This window comes from Melitaea cinxia, chromosome 10, assembly GCF_905220565.1.
Source record: "Melitaea cinxia chromosome 10, ilMelCinx1.1, whole genome shotgun sequence".
NCBI lineage: Eukaryota > Metazoa > Arthropoda > Insecta > Lepidoptera > Nymphalidae > Melitaea > Melitaea cinxia.
Genome location: NC_059403.1, coordinates 6,564,152 through 6,570,065, shown reverse-complemented (window position 1 = coordinate 6,570,065; position 5,914 = coordinate 6,564,152). Strand labels below are relative to the sequence as shown.

At 32.1% G+C, this 5,914-nt stretch overlaps 1 non-coding gene across 1 annotated transcript; it reads right to left on the bottom strand.

Moving 5' to 3' along the window:
• Positions 1 to 4,568: 4,568 nt before the first annotated feature.
• Trnac-gca lies at positions 4,569 to 4,640 on the bottom strand. The gene has a single exon. It is a non-coding gene; the product is annotated as a tRNA-Cys (tRNA).
• Between the last annotated feature and the right edge of the window lie 1,274 nt (positions 4,641 to 5,914).

The window sequence follows — 5,914 nt, the reverse complement described above, 5'->3', positions numbered from 1 at the left end:
ATCACTAAGAAAACAATGTTTATCCTTTGAAGTAAAGTTTAACTGTATTATTTTGCATTGCAATATATTTTTGCATACATAAACCTAAGTGACAAGTGACAGTGAAATTTACGGTTAGATGTTAATCATTGACAAGCGCGCGATTATCGATATAATACGATACTTACTATATATGCGCGATAGTAATTAATACCTTTTTAAAGCTTTTATTTAACTTGCAATGTATGTTACTGTCTGTTAGGGAATCTTTCAACTTAAATTTGAATCATATATACTCAACCAATTGAGCTGAAATTTCGTATAGGTATACGTTTAGTTTTTAATGTCAATGCATGGTTAGTTAAGTAACGTAATCCTAAATCAAACATGGCGGAACACCCAAGACGGCGGACTAGCTATTTTTAATGCACTCCTACAATACGAAAATCAAATGAAAGGGCTCGCTAAGAATAACTCGAAAAATCAAGTGATGTCACTCTTAATCCAATATAGCGGACTTCTAAAGGTGACGGATTAAGTTTTTTATGCTTTCCTACAATATTTCTTATAAAAAACCTTTTGTTTAAAGAGCGCTAAAAAGAATAAAATATTATTTTCTTTGAAATCCTCACTAGTAACATATTATCTCTATACATAATTTATATGATATAAAAGCTTGTCACGATATTTATATGCTCATACAAAGATTGAAAATTTTTAAAAGTAAAATAAATTATTTAATTTACTTGACTATCTACGACGTTATGATTATGATAAGATTACTTTTAACTTACTACCTAAAGGTAAAATAAAACTTATTAGCTCACAAACATTATTCTAAAGTTGTTTTATTTATAAAATCATTAATATGTTTTTTTATCAAGCTCAGCGATACTAATTAATTGTACTAGTATTACAAAGTAGAAGATAAAATTAAAAAAATGATGTATTTTATATTAAAGGGTAGCTAGCTAGTGCAAAGAAATAAAATATACAATAATTAAATTACAACAAATTATGACCTAATTGTATTTAAATAAGAACGGGAATAATTGTGTTTGCTCGCAAACGAAAAAAAAACCGACTTCAAATACATCGACGAGTAATACAACGAAGACGGTACGGTAGACGAAAAGATAGTCAAGAAAATACGCGATAATAAAGATTTATCAAAAATTTGTAATCAGATCTCGATGAAATTTAAATTTGACCACATGATAAAAGTCAGTTTTTGATTCGAAGCTAAAAACAAACTGATACCAAATGACACACCTCTCACAATAAATAACAGACCTTTACAAAAAAAAAAAAAACTCATGAAAGATACTTATTTAACATGGAACGTTCATATTGATCACTTAATAAGTAAATTAATATCACTCCATGCCTCCTTACGGATTAATGTTCGGTGCATACCACGTATAAGTACTACGTTTCACAATTTATGGATTCCCTAATAAAACTATATTTATTAAATTTAATCGAAATCTGGGGAAGTCCTGCCAAAACACGATTGAACAAACTACAAGTCCTACATAATAAAGTAATAAAAATGTTATTTAATTTTAAAGTTCGAACATCAACTAAAAAAAAACCTGTCGCAAACATAGATCAAGTAAAAAAAAAACTTTACTTTTTTTACTTGATCTATGATCGCGAAACTATAGCGCGAAACTAAATTAATGAGCATACAACAATTCTATAATTACAGCACCTGCACTTTCATACTTACAATTTAATAGCAGCAAAAAATTTGGGCGCCCGTGCACTCGACGCGCGAGTCTCATTGTTTTGCCTGAAACTCGTATCAAGTTCGATCAAGCCGCAATAACATAATTATGACGGTGCGCGTCTTTATAACTAGATACCCTCAGACATAAAAAATATTGACTCGTTCGATATATTCAAAAAGCGACTGTCTCATTTATACTATTACAAAAATATCTATCTGAGTATGTAGAATGGAATAATAGTGGCGATGTTTTTGTTTTCTTAATTGTTCCGGTTTGTGTTTAATAATTTGTGTGCTATTTTCTCCTCAAATGTAAGTACGACAACGAATGTCTGTTAATTGTTTATTTTTATTTTTATTGTGTTCTTATGTAAGTGATGTAATTGTCTTTATGATCATAAATAATCCTTAAACCTACTAAATTAAAAATAATCAAAATCAGTACAGCCAGTAAAATGTTATGCGGAATAATGCAACGTAGGTTGACGAAAAAAATAGTCCAGTAAAAACGCATTACTAGATAAAACTCGAAAAGTAGTCGTTAGATATCCAATAAATTTAAACGAGACCAAATAATACGCGCCGCGTTGGCGCAACGGTCACAGCTATGGATTGTGCCTGTTGCGCTGGCGGTCGCGGGTTCGATCCCCGCACATGACAAGCATTTGTATTGGCCATACAGGTGTTTGCCGTGGTCTGGGCGTTTGTGCAGTCCTTGTGGGTCTCCCCACCGTGCCTTGGAGAGCACGTTAAGCTGTCGGTCCCGGTTGTTATCATGTACACCTGATAGCGATCGTTACTCATATTAGGGAATATATCCGCCAAGCCGCATTGGAGGAGCCTGGTGGATTAAATATCTCTGATCCTTCTCCTACATGGGGAAAGAAGCCTATACTCAGTAGTGGGATATTACAGGCCGAAGCGTTAAATAACACGCACCATCTTTCGGTCAAATTTTTTTTATCGAAATCGGTCCATAGTAACATTAGTAACCAAGTAACATACATAAAAATAATACAATTGAATTGAGAACTTCCTCCTTATTTAGAAGTCGGTTAAAAATGAGGGACTTCTATAAAACTTTCTATCCCTAAATCATATCTTTGAAACTAGAATTTCCATTTATGCTAAAACATATAAATACCGTAGGATGGGGTGACTTTGATCAGTTTCAGTGACCTTTCGTTTTTATGTAAAAAAATAAATTAAGTAAAAAATATAAGTACGTAAAATACGTTATATTTAGTAAAGTCATAAATAATACATTTTACATTAAAAGTTTCTGTGAAAAGGAAACTTTTAATAATATAAAGTTTCTCGTATTTTGTTGGCTATAATATATAAACCCTTATTTCATACGAATTTTTTATTTCTGTTAAGACCTCGCGTTTCAGTTACTGATATGCTTTATCAGCAGGAAGTAAAACAACTAAAGATTTCGAATTAACAAGTTGCGGTTAGAAATATCTGTAATATAAAATAGAGTTGAAATAAAAAATAAAATAGAGTTGAAATAGAAAATTTTATCACAAACTTTTACTATTTAAACTGTTAGACACCGTTGTACATCAGATAGGTTTATCCTGTAAAACAGAACGTGAATAAAAACATTTTTGGTGTACACACACACACATCAGCCTATCGCAGTCCACTGCTGGATATAGGCCTCCACAAGTTCGCGCCAAAAATAGCGTGAGCTCGTGTGTTTAGCCCATAGTCACCACGCCGGGTAAGCGGATTGGTGACCGCAGGGCTGGCTTTGTTGCAACGAGGACGCTGCTGCCCGTCTTCGGCCTGTGTATTTCAAAGCCAGCAGTTGGATGGTTATCCCGCCATCGGTCGGCATTTTAAGTTCCAAGGTGATAGTGGAACTGTGTTATTTATATAAATTTGCTGCTCTAAATATAATTACAGTACACATTTTTATCATCACATCGATTTCCGCTCTTTCGTGCAAGTTTTACTTCTCACGGTAAAACAAGTTTTTCGGTTTTTGAACCACTGAAACAAGAATAAATCCCATTACTTATTTACTTAAAATATTTTGAGTACGTCTGTTAAAAGCACGTTTTAAAAAAAAGCACGTAAAATGAAATTCGTTCGACGGTTACAGTAATCCTTGGCGTATATTTATAACTTTATTATTAAGAATCTCCTACGTAATATTTTAAGGTAATTTTAATTTAATACAAATTAATCGTGGAAAGTAACTACTGTAATTTATTAGGTTTTACAAATTATGTATACTCTCAAACAGTACATAGTCACTTTAATAACTGACTTCAAAAAAGGAGGAGCTTATCCATTCTACTGTATTTATTTTAAATATATGTTACCTTAGAACTTTTTACTGGTTAGACCGATTTTATTCGTCAACCTACGTTGACCTCATAACTTTTTACTAGGTGTACCGATATTGATGTTTCTTGTTTTAATCGAAAGGTGATGCTTGTCTTGTGGTCGTGTATAAATTAATTGACATTGGACTACTATTCGAGTCATCTTTATAACACGTGACACTTGACTATTATTTCGTCTACCTACGTTGACGATGTAATTGAAGTGTAGGTACTTGTCGATGTAATTGAAGTCGGTTTTTCTTCGTTTACGAGCAAACATAATTATTAATATATTATTCTTGTTTTGAACTGTTTAACATTTTATAGACACTTTATTCCTACTGTAACTGAACAATAAAAATCGTCTTATAGTTTAATATTTTTATGTATAAGTAATAAGTTAACTTTGTGTGTAAAATAATTTTGCATTAATTTTCAAAGAAAAAATTCAAATTATTAATGAATAGACAAAAACCTAAGGTTCGGTAAATACTATAAAAATAAAAATAAAATCAAGTAGGGGACACCCGGGTTTGAACCGGGGACCTCTCGATCTGCAGTCGAATGCTCTACCACTGAGCTATATCCCCGTGCAGATAGCTTGCAGAAATTTCATTCTTGTACTTCTTATCAATATTTAATAATAATTGTCGTACGCGTAGAAAGTTGAAGCACCATTAATTATTGAACTGATTACAGATTTTTTAAATATTATTAAAAATATTTCACAGTGTGTAATCTATATCGAACGCTGGGTGACCACTAGTATAAATGACATTAGTATACTTGGCTAGTTGGCGCAGTTTGTAGTGGCCCTGCTTTCTGTTCCGCGGGTTGCGGGTTCGATTCCCGTCTGAGTATGGGTGTAATATTTGTATTCATATATTTATATATGTAATATTTCTATGAACATTTATTAAAAAGAAGTATTTAGCTATATCAGCCAGATATTATCTATAATAAAAGCATTAAGCTGCTTACCATAAGAACAGACGACCATTTGTGTATGTATAATATATGTAAGATATTTGTTTATATTTATTCATTTAAATAATTACAAATAGATTATTATTATAACATCATATGATATTCGTTTTTGTAGTGTTGTTTACCTCCTTGCATTCCTGGAAGGAAGAAACTATATAAACAAATACTAATCATTATTATTTTCTTATCGCGGTAGGAAATGAGATTTAGATACTTAAAACAAATCAGTGTACGTTATTTAAATAAACTGAAAAAAAAACAACCTATACGCAATGTACCCATTCTTAAAACACGCATCTCGTTAGGCATACATTTTCTTTCCCAAGACTTATTGTCGTTATGAAATGTTAATGAAAACAGGAACTGATGTATTTTATGCACTCTCCGATCAACGTAGAAATATGCAGCACAGCAGAAAATTTCCCGCTCAAAATATGGAGCAGCCCGACGGGGGTAGTACCTCGACCTTACAAAATATCATAACTAAATAATAACTACTGCTTTCAAGCAGTGTTGTGACAGGAACTTGATGAGTAAGGTTACCAGAGCTCAACTCACTAAAGCTCACAAAAAAACCCGACTGTGATAAATAACTACTAAAAGGGAAAAACAAGCTTTACAATTTAGTTTGAAGTGTATTCAGTGCACCATGTATTATATTCCATTCGATACATGCATAAACTACAGATATGTTAATGCATTAATAATATAATTATATATTTTACATTATTGCTCGCGGGGACAAAAAAGTTCCACCTAATACTAATTCTACTATCAATTGAACTTATTTTGGGCTATTAGTGTAGTGTATGAATTTAAGGGTAACAGTTTATACATGTGTGAAACCAGCTAATCAAGTACTTTCATATGATAGCCC